This window comes from Puma concolor, chromosome D1 (assembly GCF_028749965.1).
Source record: "Puma concolor isolate L17-30 chromosome D1, mPumCon1.1.hap2, whole genome shotgun sequence".
Classification (NCBI taxonomy): domain Eukaryota; kingdom Metazoa; phylum Chordata; class Mammalia; order Carnivora; family Felidae; genus Puma; species Puma concolor.
The window spans coordinates 63,670,309-63,687,230 of record NC_141676.1 but is presented as its reverse complement, the minus strand read 5'-3'; the positions used below and the strand labels follow the sequence as shown (position 1 = coordinate 63,687,230).

The 16,922-nt window shown below is 41.6% G+C and overlaps 1 protein-coding gene across 11 annotated transcripts in view; it reads left to right on the top strand.

The window, feature by feature from the left end:
• The window catches only part of TENM4 (teneurin transmembrane protein 4), a 2,941,751-nt gene that overhangs the window by 1,800,782 nt on the left and 1,124,047 nt on the right, over positions 1-16,922 (top strand). The gene's annotated exons all lie outside the window — the stretch shown is intronic.

Here is a 16,922-nt window from a genome sequence, read left to right as displayed (position 1 = left end):
CTAATCTTTTCATATAGTTTATATTAGTTCTGTTAGGAAGGATGGTTCATGGTCATTGTGGAAAGGCTGGAAAGAGAAAAAAATCATAAAAAAAATTAAAATCACCCATAACCACTGTTAGCTACTTGGTATATTTCCCACCTGTCCTTTTTCTGTGCAAAGTTCATGGTCCATTTAAACCTTAATTCCCTCATCTATTAAATAAGAATAACCAGGAGTGGTTACACAACAAATGAGATCCTTTAAGCAAAGGATAGCAGTGCCGGGCTTCTGGTAGAGGGTCAATAAACTGCTGTGTCCTTGAGAATTCCATCACCTATCATTAGTTTCATAGAACTTTTGAGAACTAACATACACCCAAGAATGAGACAATGAAGTGGTCTTTCAGAGGGTCACAAAACCCAGGGATATATTCGGAGCATCCTTCTAGAGTGCCAGTTTACTCAAAGACTTTAGCAAGTGGTGGTAAGAGGTATGGTTTTTATATTAAAAGCCATGTAATTATTGGGATGCAACATTCTTCACAGTTTTTAAGATAAGAAACCACAAAGAAACGCCCCTATGGTGGGCCAGCTAGGACTAAAACCTCAGGCCCTGGGGTATGTTTCCTCTCCATCATTTTACATGGAAAAGGTCAAGAGGTACAGCTGTGGTCAGCGTTAGGTGTTGCATGGCTTGGGTCATGTGGAGGGTGGGTTAGAAGAATTACCGCAGAAGAGAAACCTTCTGTGAACTAGTGCAGTAGGCTGAGTAGTAAGTGATGAGAACAAGAATGAGGGAAATAGCAGCGGAAATGAGGAGACAGAGCATGAAGATTTCCAAGATGGACTAGAAAGAACCTCATCATCATTCTTGTGAAGAAAAAGTTGGGCGGAGAGCCTGGGTGGCCCAGTGGCTTAAGCCTCAGACTTCAGCTAAGGTCATGATCTCGAAGTTTGTGAGCTCAAGACCTGCATTGGGCTCTGTGCTGACAGCTTGGAGCTTGGAGCCTGTTTCGGATTCTGTGTCTCCCTCTCTCTCTGCCCCTCCCCCACTCAGCCTCATACGCAAGTGCACGCCTGTGCTCTCTCTCAAATAAATAAGCATTAAAAAAAAATTAAAAAAAGAAAAGAAGAAGCTGGGTGAGGACTATCCTGAAATGTTCACACTGGGTAGATAGCAGACCTGCAGGGACTGTGGATTTATAAAAACAATGAAGATATGCATGATTATTGGTGATAAATAGTAGAGATCTATCTGCTTTGCAATAAAACCTCCCAGCTGCCCTGCCACCTTAATTAAAACTTTATTATATATATTCCCAAAAAAATTTTAAAACTAAGTTGTCTTTTCTTGAAATGATTTCCTGTTTCCTTGGAAATTATTTTAAGCATTGTGCTGTCCTTTATAGGTCAGAAGTTAACAATTGCCTGCTTTAATCACTAGCTCATAGATAAGGAGGGAAGAGTGTGGCTTTGGGGAATCCTTAGGTGAAGACTGTGTGTGTCTCAGGCCTCTGTGCAATCGGTTGCTCTTGCTGCAGAAATGAAAGTGGAACCACATTTTGGGAACAGAGCCCACTGATGTGATGGCACGTTTTCTCTTTGACAATATCAGGGCAAAATTAAACATTCATAATATGGTAATTAAGAGCTGAATAATTTACTCTAAACCAATAAAATAGATGTTGGTAGTGTGATAGCTCCAGAATGAAACACAGTAGAGGAAAAATAACAGTGTTTGTTCATTAGCTACATGCCCAAACTTTGCAGGGCACACTGAACAGGTTTCCTCTGTTGTGACTGGAATTTGGAGAGTGTGCCCCCAAACCCACAGGCATCCAACAAAGAACCTTGCATACGGCACCCAAGTTCCTCTGTGAAGAGTGCTGTGGCCAGGGACAAGTCACTCAACTAATTTGCGCCTCAGTTTCCAAATCTGACATTGGGCATGAATAATTCCTGTCTTGTCGATAACATAATTTTGTATCTAAAAGAGAGCATCCTTGGGGCGCCTGGGTGGCGCAGTCGGTTGAGCGTCCGACTTCAGCCAGGTCACGATCTCGCGGTCCGTGGGTTCGAGCTCCGCGTCGGGCTCTGGGCTGATGGCTCAGAGCCTGGAGCCTGTTTCCACTTCTGTGTCTCCCTCTCTCTCTCTCTGCTCCTCCCCTGTTCACGCTCTGTCTCTCTCTGTCCCAAAAATAAACATTGAAAAAAAAATTAAAAAATAAATAAATAAATAAAAGAGAGCATCCTATTATCACAGTAGGCACCCAGCAGCCTTGCGGAAATTTTGGTGTCAGATTCTTCCAAGATGTTCACCCCTACGATAGCTCTGCAGTAGCACTAGGCTATCTTCCTGGGACACTGAGGTCACTGGGAGAAGGGAATGAAGCAGATGCATTCAGAAGTCTATCGAAGTCTATCAAAAATCATAAATCCACTTTGTAATCTCTGGCAATCACAGATGCCCTCAGAATTCCATCATAACTCAAGACATATTCAGAGTCCATCATAATCAGAGAGAGTAGGTCAGAGGAAACATAAGCCTTCTTTTATTCTTCTCTAGGAACTCCAAGGCTCCTTCTGTGAGAGTGAGCCATGTTCTCACATACCAACCTTTTACTTCACTATCTTGCTTTGAAACTATCGGGTCCAAGTCTCTACCTTTTTGAACTCAGTTTCCCTCCATTTCCTGAAAGTGCCCTGTTTCACTGTTCACTGGGTCAACAAGTCGTGCCACCCTGGTTCAAAGTCAGAGAGGGGTGCCTGGGTGGCTCAGCTGGCTAAGTGTCCGACTTCAGCTCAGGTCATGATCTCACAGCTCGTGGGTTTAAGCCCCATGTTGGGCTCCACGCTGACAGCTCAGAACCTGGAGCCTGCTTTGAATTCTGTGCCTCCCTCTCTCTCTGCTCCTCGTCTCCCTCTCTCAGAGAGAATGCCACCCAGGAAAGAGACCAGTGTAGGAGTCAAGGTTGCTGAGAATCAGGCAACATACACACCAGGCTGCGGTGTTAGACAATGTTTACTTCCAGCTAGATGAGAGAAAGAGTGCACAAAGTCCAACCTCTCGTAATGTGTCAGTGGTCTGTGGCCGGCAGATCCAGTCCTCAGCCAGCGTGGGAGATGTGGCTGCACACACGCCACTTCATACTGCAATAGAAGGACCCCAGCTCCATCCCAATGGGGTCTGAGATACAGAAAGCTGGGACATGTTTGAGGACCAATGGCACATGCACATAAGCAAAACAAAGAAATAAACACTGAATTTGAAATAGGGAAAGAGAAGGTGAGAAGTTCAGCACAGTCTATGCAGGCTTATTATCTTGGTTAGGTGTGTTCCAGGCCCAAGACCACTTCCTATGCCTTTGAGTGGGAGTTGAAAGACCTCATGCAAGAGACTGCCTTTCCCAACATAGCAAAGACCTTCCTAGACCTTTCCTACCTTCTCATGAGTAAGACTTCAGCAAAACTTAGATACAGGAAAAAAAGCCCTGTGTCTATGGGCTTGCTCTCCATTTTTTTTTTTTTTTTTTTTTTTTTTTTTGAAGAGGCTGCACATTGAAGTCTAGAGTCCCAGAAGTAGAGTCCTAAGACAGAACCATACTGGGTCTCTGCACTGTAGCACGTGCCGGATGGGCCAATGTTAGGATTAAATAAAGTATATGCCATGCTTGGTACCAATGCTTGGCACAAAGTCAGGGTCAACATTGGGCATTTATGGAGGTTTTCAATATTAAGATGGAACTTCCTGAGGGTAGACAGATGACTGAGGCTTGCCCCTGATTCAGGTAATTTTTTTTTTTTTTAATTTTTTTTTTTTTTCAACGTTTATTTATTTTTGGGACAGAGAGAGACAGAGCATGAACGGGGGAGGGGCAGAGAGAGAGGGAGACACAGAATCGGAAACAGGCTCCAGGCTCTGAGCCATCAGCCCAGAGCCCGATGCGGGGCTCGAACTCACGGACCGTGAGATCGTGACCTGGCTGAAGTCGGACGCTTAACCGACTGCGCCACCCAGGCGCCCCTGATTCAGGTAATTTAGTCAAGGTGGAGAGACAGGCTTACAAGTGACTAATGTATGGGGAAGACTAAAGCAAACAGCTTTAAGGACATAAAAGCAGGAAAGAAAATTATGCTAAAAATGGGTGACTTTCAGTAGCTGGATGTGGAGTGTTGAGCCTAACTGGGAAAACAGCACAAACAGGGTCATGGATGAACACGTAGGTGGTATGTTGAGAAAAAGTCACAAACCCTTTGGGACTGGAGCTTGAAGGAACACAAACAAATGGTGAAGGGAGAGGAAGTGGGCCCAATCATGGAATGCCTAAAATACCAGACTAGAAATATTTGAATTCTACCATGTAATGGAGAGCCATTGAGTTTTTGAGAAGAGGGGTGTGACAAAGGGAGTTGCATGTGGATAGAAGTCTCCCATCAAGATTCTTTGGGGTCATCTTCAAGGCCCCGTGATTTTCTCTTTTCATAGTCTGCCAGTCTCCCACCTGGAGTTCTCTAAGCCCAAATGGCACATAGTATGTGCACAATAAGTACTAATAATAAGCATCAATAATTAATAATATAGAATTAATTAATAATAAGTATCCTCCCTTCAGGGAGGAAAAATACCCTTGTGAATTAAGTGGTTGGTTTGGGACTGAGAAGGAAGAGTTCCAGTGCTGGCTCTGTGGTCTGTGACTGCTAGAAGGTCACCTATACTTTCCTGGCTACATTAGCTCTCAGAAATGGAGGAAGTAAAGACAACTTGCCTCCTGGAGTTTTAGAACAAGGAGACATTAAAATTGTGTTGGCAAAAATCGAAAGGAAAATGCTATAAGCCAGTTTTCAGAATCTGAGAACGATTATTGGTCTGGCTGAGGTGGCCGAGACCTCTGTCTGTTTGTCCTGCCCTCTGCCTTACTAAGAGGGGGGAGGGACAAATGTGTTTCTTTCTTCAGAGACCATGTTTTGAAAGATGTTTTGTATCTAATAACCTGCATTTATTTAGCAAAAACTAATTTGTCTCATTATTCTTATTAATCAGAAATATATGTCAGCCAATCAGAACTTATGATGTTCCAGCAATAGGTTACTAATGTACTAATTTGATCTATGCCAGCTGAAAGCAATGCAATTTGTTATTTTAATTAACCTTAATATGAGTAAATGTAGTATTCGTTAGCCTTTTTGGAATGTAGAATGGAATAGAGTTCCCATCTTTAAAAGGTCTTATATATCTTAGAATGCTAGATTGAATGTCAAAAGTAAAGGGCTCAGTCATTCTACTTGTGAACAGTAAAAGAGAAAGGAGCAGCCAACCCAACATCCAAACTTAGCTGAATGTGCTAGTAAAAGTGATACTGTTCATTCATTCATTTATTTACTATTTCGGTAAACATACATTCAGCACCAACTATGTGCCAAGTATATATGATAGAAGGCGTAGTCCCTGCCTTGAAGGAGTTAATCGTCTGTTCATTTTTTAAGCAAATACTTACTGTGTATCTATCAAATATCAAGTCCTGTAGTAGTAGGCATTAGACCTCAGTAGAAGATGTTCCTTCAAGAAGTTGATGGTGCATTAGTGCAGTAGTTTTAAACTTTATTCACATAACAGAGCCAAAGAACCTAAACTCTATCAGCCTCACAGGCATTTTACGACAATAATTGTCACAGCGGGCGCTAAGGGTGAAGGACCCCATCAGAGAATCTCAACAGCGGGTTGAATGAATGGCTCTATTAGTTTGTGAGCATATGCCACCACCACACGCCTGCACCTACAAACCCACCTGAGGTGATTCTGATATGCCCCCAGCATGACACAGAATCACCAGTTCAGTGGGAAAGATGGTTGTAGGAGGACTTTTCTGAAAACATCTGAAGTTAATGGGAAGGCTATCAGGACAGGACCACTATAATCCCAAAGAAAGGTCATGTGCCTCTAGATTGTGAGAGTGGGAACGAAAGGGAAATGAAGAGTATGAAGACATTGAGAAGACAGAATACAAAGAATTTGGGACACGAATGTGGAGGAAAAAAAAGGTTTAAAGCCTTGAGGTCTGGGTATTTTATCAGGATTTGGAGTTTCCTTGATCAGCATCAAGTTTGGGAGTTGGGGGAAAGAAATGGATGTGAAAGAGGAGGGGGGGGCTGAAGCGTCAGTTTTGAGATGTGTTCTGTGATGTAAGAGACGTGGAGTTTTCTGAGCATGTCCTTTCAAGATAGCCTCACATCATGATTGTGACTGCTGTCTGGGAGTCCTTGAGCATGGTACTCAAACTCCAGCTGGCATCTCCCTCTCCATAAAATGGGGTCAATCGCGTTGTCTCACAAGGTTGCTGCAGGGTTATTGCCACAAGGGTGTAATGTGCTTTCACAGAGGAGTTGCTGGACAAACATTTCCTCCCTCCTCGTCATTGCCATGATAGGTAAGCATGCTTGGAGGTGTAACCAAGACAGACAGGGATTTACTTCACCAACACCTCCTAAACTCCTGGAAATTCCCAATCAGACCTCAGAAAAGACCATAATATTGTTCGCATCTTTCTCTACAGTATGCATCCAGCTTCTCTGACAGGAATCCTTTGATGATTAATTCTCAGCCAGGACTAGGTTTTTAAATATCCCCAAAGCCATTTCTATGATTCCCTTCAGTATGTTCACGTAAGTGCTTAAGACAAATGTACTTTCTGCCACTGCAGCTACCAGGAACAGGTCTGAGTCATGGATGGAGCTTTCCACTAAGTTACCTGCTCCGTCCACTTCCAAATGAGACCTTGTTTACCTAGCTGTTGAATTAAAGAATTTCAAACACCAAACATCATCCAGGTGGGCTGCGAAAAACCTAGAGCAAACGATGTTAGGAGTGTGCTTTTGTAGACTGTGTCTGAGGACTCAATAAGGAATAACTTGAAAGGGCTTTTGACTTTGAAATTCTGCAGGTTGTTGAGATGAGATGAAGTAAGCCAGATCTCCCTTGCATTTCTCTAGTCTTTTCCTGCTTTCTCATGCTCCACGTCAGCTCACATATTTCCAACAGTAATTTTACAAACCTCCCTACAACTTCTTTTAATTACAACATCTGTCTTTTGACTAGATAATTTGGGGAGTTGGTTGTTATTGATAGGCAAATATGGAAATTTAAAACTGGGTTTGGAACTTGGCTCTCCATTTATTCTGTTTGCCCTGGTGCAAGTCACAAAGTCCATAAAGTGAGTAGTGCATGATGAGCCTTAGCTGTCTTATTTGCAAACCAGGAATAATAACCAGGTCTACTGCCCCAGCTTAGCATAGTTATTATGATAAAGTTGTCGTAACTGTACAGTGCTTTATCTATAGCTTGGTTTTCTTTCATAGTATTTTACTAGCTGATTTTCTTGATCAAGTCTGACCATCCCAATGATTTTGTTGATCTTTTCAAGTATTAGCTTTTTCTTATTTTCTCTTTCTGTAATATTAGGTCTTATCTTTCTTAACTCTTTGTGCTTTCTGATTTATTCTACTATACTTTTTCTAACTTTTAAGTTAGATGGCTTATTCATTTTAAGCCTTCTTTTCTAATGCACATATTTAAGGCTAAAACTTTCCCTGGAGTACAACTTTAGCTGCAACTTGCAAAATTTTATATGTTGGATTTAATTATTAGTTGTTAAGATATGTACTATATATTATCAACATATAAACATGTATGTACATTTAATTTTCATTATATGTTTGTCCTGTGAGTTATTTAGAAGTGTTCTATTTTTTATTTCAAATGCATGGGAATTTTGTGTTTATATACTTCCTTATTGACTTATAATTGTACTGAGGTCAGATAACATAGTATGCTAAGAGTTGTTTGTATTTATTTGTTTTAAAATGTTTATTCATTGGGGCACCTGGGTGGCGCAGTCGGTTAAGCGTCCGACTTCAGCCAGGTCACGATCTCTCGGTCTGTGAGTTCGAGCCCCGCGTCAGGCTCTGGGCTGATGGCTCGGAGCCTGGAGCCTGTTTCCGATTCTGTGTCTCCCTCTCTCTCTGCCCCTCCCCCGTTCATGCTCTGTCTCTCTCTGTCCCAAATAAATAAATAAACATTGAAAAAAAATTTAAAAAAAAAATGTTTATTCATTTATGTTTTCTTAGTATTTATTTTTGAGAGAGAGAGAAAGGGAGAGAGAGAGCAGGGGAGGGGCAGAGAGAGAGGGAGACACAGAAGCCAAGGCAGGCTCCAGGCTCTGCGCTGTCACCACAGAGTGCACCCATGAACTGTGAGATCATGACCTTAGCCACAGTCAGACACTTAGCCAACTGAGCCACCCAGGTGCCCCATTAGATGTTTATTTATTTTGAGGCAGGGGGTGGGGTGGAGTGGGGACAGGAGCATGCCTTCAAGTGACAGAGGGACAGAGAGAGGGTGAGAAAGAATCCCAAGCAGGCTCTGAGCTTAGCTGTCAGCACAGAGCCCTACACAGGGCTCGATCCCATGAACCATGAGATCATGACCTGAGCCGAAATTCAGAGTCGAATGCTTAACTAACTGAACCACCCAGGTGCCCCACAACAGTTGTTTTTAATATGAGATTTGTTTGATATAGATTAATACATGGTCAGGTTTGTAAATATGTCATGGGTTTTGGAGAAGTATGTATATTTACCAGTTGACTTGATGGAAGAATTTATATATGTCTTGTTAGTCAAGTTTTTAAATAGTTTAGGCATTCTGAACTTTACTATGTTTTAGTAGGGTTTCTGTCTGACCTATCAATTATTGAGAGAGGTATATTGAATTCTTTCACAATTAAGGTGGAATTGTCCATTTCTCAATCTATTTCTATCAAATTTTACCTTATACATTTAAAATTATTAAGATGTATGTAAAAATATTACATATTTTGTGCATGCAAGGTTAGGATGGTCGTATATTCCTGGTGAAAAATTTCTGTCATTATATAACCTTCTGTGTTCTCCATAATATTTTCTCCCTTAAGTTATACACCCATCCTATATTTTTCTTGGTTTATATTCATCAGATATATGTTTATCCTTCTATTTTCATCTGTCCCTGCATCCTAAAGATTTATGTTTATTGCTTAAAAACATTTCATTGGAAGTCTAGCAACTCCTATGTTTTACCTTGTTCAGGTTCTTTGGAGACTGAACTCATTTTGCCAAGTCTTCTGCTTTCTATTTGTCCTGCTTTTCAAATCTATTTTTCCTTTGTTCTTTGATTGAGGGAGTTTATTTGCTGATTTATTTATTTATTGCTTCTTCCACTTCCTTTACCCCCCACTGCTTTGGAACACAGATTTCCTTAAGTAGTTTCCTTTTATCATGCAAATTTAATGCAATTTAACCTTAATATTTTAATCCCCAAGCAAGACAAGAACTGCATAATATTTTACCTTTGATCGCCTGCCCCTATCTTACATTATTGCCTACTATTCTTGCATTATTGCCTATTTTATAACCCCTAAATAACACTTCCCTGTTATTTTACAGAGACATAATTTCCATTGATTTGTCTACATTTTTACCAATTAGTTCCCAGTTCCTCTTAGATCTCACACCTTCCCTGTAAGATCATCTTCTTTTTTACTGAATTTCAACTTTAGAAATTCCTTTAATGAAGGACGATTGCTCAGCTTTTAGTAAACTCAGCTTTTGTTTCTCTAAAACTGTCTTTATTTTATCCTCATTCTAAGATCATTTTCCTCAGCACATATATCTAGTTTGAGATTTATTTCCTCTAGCATTTTTTTTTTTAATTTTTTTTTCCAACATTTATTTATTTTTCGGACAGAGAGAGAGACAGAGCATGAACGGGGGAGGGGCAGAGAGAGAGGGAGACACAGAATCGGAAACAGGCTCCAGGCTCTGAGCCATCAGCCCAGAGCCTGACGCGGGGCTCGAACTCACGGACCGCGAGATCGTGACCTGGCTGAAGTCGGACGCCTAACCGACTGCGCCACCCAGGCGCCCCTCCTCTAGCATTTTCAAGTTACTATTTACTATGTTCTGGCTGCTATCATTTCTTCTCTCCATCTATTTGTAATTCCTCCACAGCTGATGTGTCTTTCTTCTTCCCCTTGGTTTCCCCTTTTGTTGATCTTTGGTGGTGTGTGTTTTTATGACATTATGGCCAGGTGTGGCTTTCTTTTTATTTGTCCCGCTTGATAAATGTTATGCTTCCTGTATCTCTGGATTTGCATCTTCCCTTGGTTCTGGAAAATTCAGTCATTTTCTTCTCAAATATTTCTTTTCCATATTCTGTCTTCTTTCTTTCTGAAACTCCACTGATGCACATTAGATATACTCATTATGTCTTACATATCTCTTTATCTGTCTTCCTATTTTCTCCCATCTGTGCTATACTCTTTATAACTTCCCAGGCAGAGCAAGAACTCACGGGGGATTATTTCTCTAGGTGTCTGGTGACCTTTGATGGAGAGCCCGTATTTGATTGCTCTTACTCTGTGGAAATCCTAGGTGCCTTTATTGGGATCCTTTATTCCAGCAAGGATATGCACTTGCTTCTGTTTGGGATAAATATGATCCCCCTTAAAGGTCCCTGGCAGTTATCATACTTGTCAGTGGCCCTAAACAATTATTTCAATTCCAGTAAAGATGAAATTACAACATGCTATATTTGATTCCCTCAATTTGGAGAAGGGTTGGTGGAGTCTTAGAGTTTTCTCCTTAATTCCTGAAAACCCAGAAATACCTTTAAATGGAATATTTTATGTAGCATCTAGCAGTTTTGAAGGAGGACCTTTGAGAGTCTCTCCTCTACCATACTGCCAGAAACAGAAGTCTGCACTTAGCCCTCTTCACATACCCCAGATACAAAAGCATTTGGATTCTTTAGGAAAACCTTAATATTTCCCCACCATGATTTCGTACTTATTCTTAGTTATTGGAACCCCCTACCTTCATTTGACCTCAAAAATGCACCTTCATTTGACCTCAAAAATGCTAATGGGAACAATTAGAAAAAGATACCCGGAACTTCAGTTGGAAAGAAATTTAAAGATCCTCAAAGCAAATCAAGAATGCCCTTTGCCATGGGGCACCTGGGTGGCGCAGTCGGTTAAGCGTCCGACTTCAGCCAGGTCACGATCTCGCGGTCCGTGAGTTCGAGTCCCGCGTCGGGCTCTGGCCTGATGGCTCAGAGCCTGGAGGCTGTTTCCGATTCTGTGTCTCCCTCTCTCTCTGCCCCTCGCCCGTTCATGCTCTGTCTCTCTCTTTCCCAAAAATAAATAAACGTTGAAAAAAAAATTAAAAAAAAAAAGAATGTCTTTTGCCCTCTACAGTCTTTTCAGGTCCTGTGGCCTTGCCTTACATTCACCAGTGACAGGGAACTCACTACTTGTGAAGAAGCCTTTTTATTCCTTTGTTCATTAATCTGTACCTCAATTTATCTATCAAAAGGGAAAGAGGTTTGATGTAAGGGATTCGCTTGCCCAATAGTGAGGGCTGGCTAGGCAGGTCCAAAATCCATAAGATAAGCCATCAAGAAAGGTGGGTTGAAAACTCTGATAGAGAAGCTAAAGCTTGTTCCATAGGCAGAATTTCTTCTGCTGCAGAGAAGTTTCAGCTTTGCTCCTAAGGCCTTTCAACTGATTGAAATGGTCTTGTCCAGATTACCTAGAATAGTCAAACTTACTTAAAATCAACTGATCATAGACGTCAATCACATCCACAGAATACCTTCACAGCAACACCTTGATTAGTCCCCAGTTATGCAAGGGAATTTCTGAGGACTAGGGCTCTGCCACACTGTCACATGAGATTGGCCATTATAGGTGCTTTCTCTGTACTAGGAACTGCATTAGGCATTTTGCATATTATACCTTTACACCTTTTAATGGCCATTGAATTAAATATTATTCTTGTTTTAAAGATGGGAAAATTGCAGCGCAGTAAAGATAAGCAATTTAGTATTGTTGTTATTATTTTTAATACATGTGGAGAAACTGAGGCATGAAAGCATTAAATAACCAGTGTTCAGCATACATGCAAAGCCTTTCGAAAAATGCTCCATTTTAAAGCCCAGTAAATATTTGTTCTGGAGCCGTCTTCATTTTAAGACAGCTGTGAGTAGCTGTGCCTTTCACTGGAAGTGAAGTGATGCTCAACACATTCACTGAGGTGTGTTTGCACCTGTGTGTGTGTTATGGAAGGAGGGCCACATAGAGCGGTACTGTTGTGATGCTGTAGCTATAAATGAAGTCCATATCTTGCCCTCACTAGGATGTTGTTTCTGGCTGGAAGTGCTTTGATCCCCTTGAATTAGCACACTATGATTTTATGTTTACTGAATTTATGTTTTTGATCACAGGAAATTCCTCAGTGGTCCCTTTTCTCCCCAAAGCAAGTCATTCTCTACATGCATATATTAATATAAGTTGGAATACTAAATGCATAATCAGAAATTCTGTATTATATACCTGGTTTCATGAACCCCTGGGTTATATGTCAGAGGGCAGCCAGGACGATGTCAGGGTGTTGGTATTGGATTTGAAAGATGACAGGGCAGGAGCTCCTGGGTGGCTTAATCAGCTAAATGTCCAACTTCAGTTCAGGTCATGATCTCATGTGGCTCATCAGTTCAAGCCCTGCATCAGGCTCTGTACTGACAGCTCAGAGCCTGGAACCTGCTTCGGATTCTGTGTCTCCCTCTTTCTCTGCCCCTCCTCTGCTCTCTTTTTCTCAAAAATAAATAAACATTAAAAAAAGAAGAAAAAGAAAGATGACAAGGGAAGTAAGGAGGTGATTGTGGACACATTTGCCTTAGCTAAAATCATTAAGGAAGTAGGACCAGACTTACTGGGATTCTTTGGCCCAAGCAACTTATGTCATTGTGACTAACCATGATTTTCACAAGAAAGATGAATATCACATAATACCTTTGAACATATTTAGATAAGTAGGCTTTCTGAAATTAATGTCCAGATAAGCTGAGTGACTTCTTCATCTCCACAACAAAATTTTCCTCTAATCTAAATTTTGGCATAGTCTTTGAAGGCAAAACCTTCAAAGATTTCATAAAAACCTTTATGATTTCATACACTGAACAATCATATAAATATCACCTTTTGTATCACACTCCACAATTTACAAAACATCTAAACAATGCGGCAGAGTAAGAAGTATACTCAGAAGTATACTTGGTGTAGTGAGCTGTATTATTGTCCTCAGTAACATCTCCTCCTCCCTATTCTTCATGGTGATGCAGGCTTAGCCATGTGACTGGCTCTGGTCTAAGAAGTGTATGTGGCAGTAGAGCGATGCATGGCTCTGTCCTGTCTTCTCTCTGCCCCGAGATAAGCAAAGCCTGTCCCTCTATAGTCTGGGGCCCAGAATGATAGGGATGTGAAGCTGAGCCACAGCTAGCCTGCGGCGGGAATTACAGTGAGTGAGAGATGCCTTTGTTGTGTGAGCCACTAACATTTTAGAGCCACCTTTTACCACAGTATTATTTTGTGTAAACAGATTGACATATCTGGGTTTGATTTCTGGCTCTCCCACTTATTAGATGTAAATCTGTTTTTTGTTTTTTTAATTTTTTTAAGCTTTATTTCTTTTTGAGAGAGACAGAGACAGAGAGAGAGAGAGAGAGAGGACATGAGTGGCAGAGGAGCAGAGAGAAGGAGACACAGAATCCAAAGCAGGCTCCAGGCTCTAAGCTGTCAGCAAAGAGCCCGAAGCAGGGCTCGAACCCACAAACTGTGAGATCATGACCTGAGCCAAAGTCGGACGCCTAACCGGACGCCCCTAGATGTAAATCTTAAGGAATATATTAAAAGTCTGTTACATTCATTTCCTTCCTGAGTTTCTGTAGATGAGTAACCAACACTACCTTCGGTGAGTTGTTGTGAAAATAAATGAAAAAAAATCATAAAATGATCTAGAATAATTCCTGGCACATAATAAATAAAAAGTAACTTCCTCTCATCGAGGAAGTGCCTGTCTGGCACATAGTAGGTACCCTATCAAAGCTTATATCTTTCTGTCTGGAAAATTCCAGCCATCCAGTGTATGTCTAAACATCACAAAACACACAGGACTCCTTTTCCAGTTTATCTTTCTCATCCTTCTTGTCTGACCCTTTACTTTCAGTAAAACACAATTTTCTTTAAGGGTGGACTAAGCCTAAATTCAGGTCCTATAAAAATAGATATTTGTTCCGAAGCCAAAATTTTGTGAGGGCCGATGTGTTTAAATTTCTTTTCAGAGAGTAACATGTTTAAATATATAATTGGGCTCAATCTGTAAATGAATGATACATCGGATTTAGAAGAAGCCACTGTTTAAAGTTCAAATTGAACAACCAAAACGCTTAGAATCTTCATTGTGAGACTTTCAGGCAAAACAAAAAACAAACAAACAAACAAACAAAAAACAGCCTCCCTGGAAGAGGGATAAACCCAGGTCTACTCCATTTCATACAAGTTCCCGGGTATGAACTACTCAGCCTGAGAATAAGGAAATGGCAAATTCATGGATGTAATTACATTGTGCGACTCATCTGCTGAGAAGTACGTTATAAAAAGCTCCGAGTAGCTGGAAAAACAGCTAACCACCGCAAGCTGGGCCTACAGAGGAGGGAGCCAGCCTCCCTGCCCTGGGAGTTTGCAGAGAAGGAGTTTGCTTGCTCTGGTTTCCTTGGAGACTTCAATCTGTACTCATTACTTGAGCTCTGCCTTTGCTACCCACCCTCAGCTGGAGCCTTGGAGCTGGCCCAGCCCCGGGTCACACCCTGAAACCCACCCGGAAGGAAGGAGGAGGAAGACACTGGAAGGAATTGCCATTGACTAAGAACAGCCATGTGACTTCCGTTGTCTGGAAGTTAAATACTCCAGAGTTTTGTTGCTTGGACTCCATGTCCCAGGAGAATCTGAGTCTTCAAGAGCCCAGAACCTTTCAAATCTCTCACAGCCACTAATATATCTTTAATCTCCTCTCACATCTGGGATTCATCAATTTAAAACAAGCCAAACACCGAGTGTCAAGAAGCAAAGCAAAATTTTAAAACCCTAACAGCCACCACTAATTTAGCTTTGAGATGATCCTGGCATTTTGAATAGGTAATCTTTAATACTCGTGAGAACCCATTTTGAAGATGAGGAATCAAAGGACCGAAGGGGTTGAAGGAAGTCACCCAAGGTCACATCTGGAACGAAGACCAGACCAAGGTCACATCCAGATCTGATTTGGCTTCAGTCCCGAGGCTCATTGTCGCGTATCCTGCCACGCTGCATCGCTGTGTCCTCTGACGGACTACTTCAGGACGCACTTCGGAAAGCAGGGAAAGATGGACTTCATTTGTTTTTCCCAAGGTCCGCTAGCAGGTTAAACAAGGATATAAAAACTGTCTCTTGTGAATTGTTATGCACTTCGTTTTAAGTGAAGAATTGGCTTACTTCTGTAAAGAGCATGAAGAAGTATTTTATTTTTATTATTACTCATTAGAATGTTCGCTGAAAGGGAGGCTGGAATGCCAGACGGCTTCTCCAGGGACAAGTTCACCCGAAGTCCTGCGGTTCAGCCAAATTCTTCTCATTCTGCTCGAACATGAGCTACCCCCATCATGTCTCTGGTTACTCCCCCGGGGAAAAAGTGTTGCCTGCTCCTGTGAAACGTTGATTTAAAGAAATCACTGAGTCTTCAGGTCTGACCCACTGGCAACAGGGCTTCTTCCTCAGTAAACAGATAAGGTGCTAGTTTTCTTGTTTTAAAATTTCAAAAGTGCCCTTTTCTTAACTTCTCCTCCTACAGTTACCTGACCCTGCATCCCGGGAGAATTATAAACAAGGGTCGGCACGCTCCTATCCTGACTCTGAGGAATGAAGGAAATCAATTTCCCTGTCGGTTCTACTCTAGATGTGTAGGGGACCTACTGGGACCCAGGGGTCACATGAACCTCCAGGATGGTGGAGCTGAGTGACTGCTAACTCCTGCCTACAGCACTACCAGCTACTGAAGAGATCCAGCCTTCAAACGGGCAACGCCCTGTGTTTTGTTCAGGAGAACTGGTGGGGGGAGGGGGGAGGCAAGGGCTAACTGAGCTTCCACAAGCACCTTGCTGCTTAATGTCTACCTGTAGACTAGCAGCATCAGCATCACCTTTGAGCTCGGTAGTTACACAAGCTCAGGCCCACCTCAGCTGAACGGAATCAGAATCTGCACTTTAACAAGACACTTAGGTAACCTGTTTAAGAAGCAGAGTTAAACACGTGGCTGCACGTGGGTATTATGGTATTACCAGGTATTACCAGGTATTACCAGGACGTTTTAAGAACTTCTGATACCTGGTTTCCACCCCTGGAAATTCCAGTTTCACTGCCCTGGCTTATGGCCTGTGTGTTGGGATTTCTGAAGGCTCCCTGGATCACTCTCATGTGTAGTCATGGTTGAAAACCACTTCAAATTCCTGATCAGGGAAAGCATTGATATTGATTATTTTAAAGGAGGGGATGAAGCACTTATAGAAAGGTTAATACAGGAAGTTGTGAGCTATTTTCTAGAGCTGAGTTGGTACCCAGTCCTTTTTTCCATTGGCAAAAGGGGCTTAAATACATGAAATTGGAAAGAGGAGAGAAACTCAAAATCTCCTAGGAAGATTAGTCACATAATAGGGTACTGATGGCCCAACATCTCTAATCAAGAGAATCAAGAATAAAGTAATTAAGGAAATGAGGAGTAGGAAAAAGGCTGGGGGTTTAAACCTACTAATGAGCTTCCATTCAATGTCCTCTCTTTCTCTTGACCTATAGCCAGCCAGATGTTCCTTTAATTCAAATATTTTCTCTACCCTGGCATTATATAAAATTCTCTACTCTGAATCATAAACTATTTCTCATAGAGAAATAGCTACAGTCAACAATTGCCACAACAGCATTTCTTCTCAACTAAGACCTCCTAGAATACCTGCAATGAGAAAAAGCATGTGAGAAATAGAGG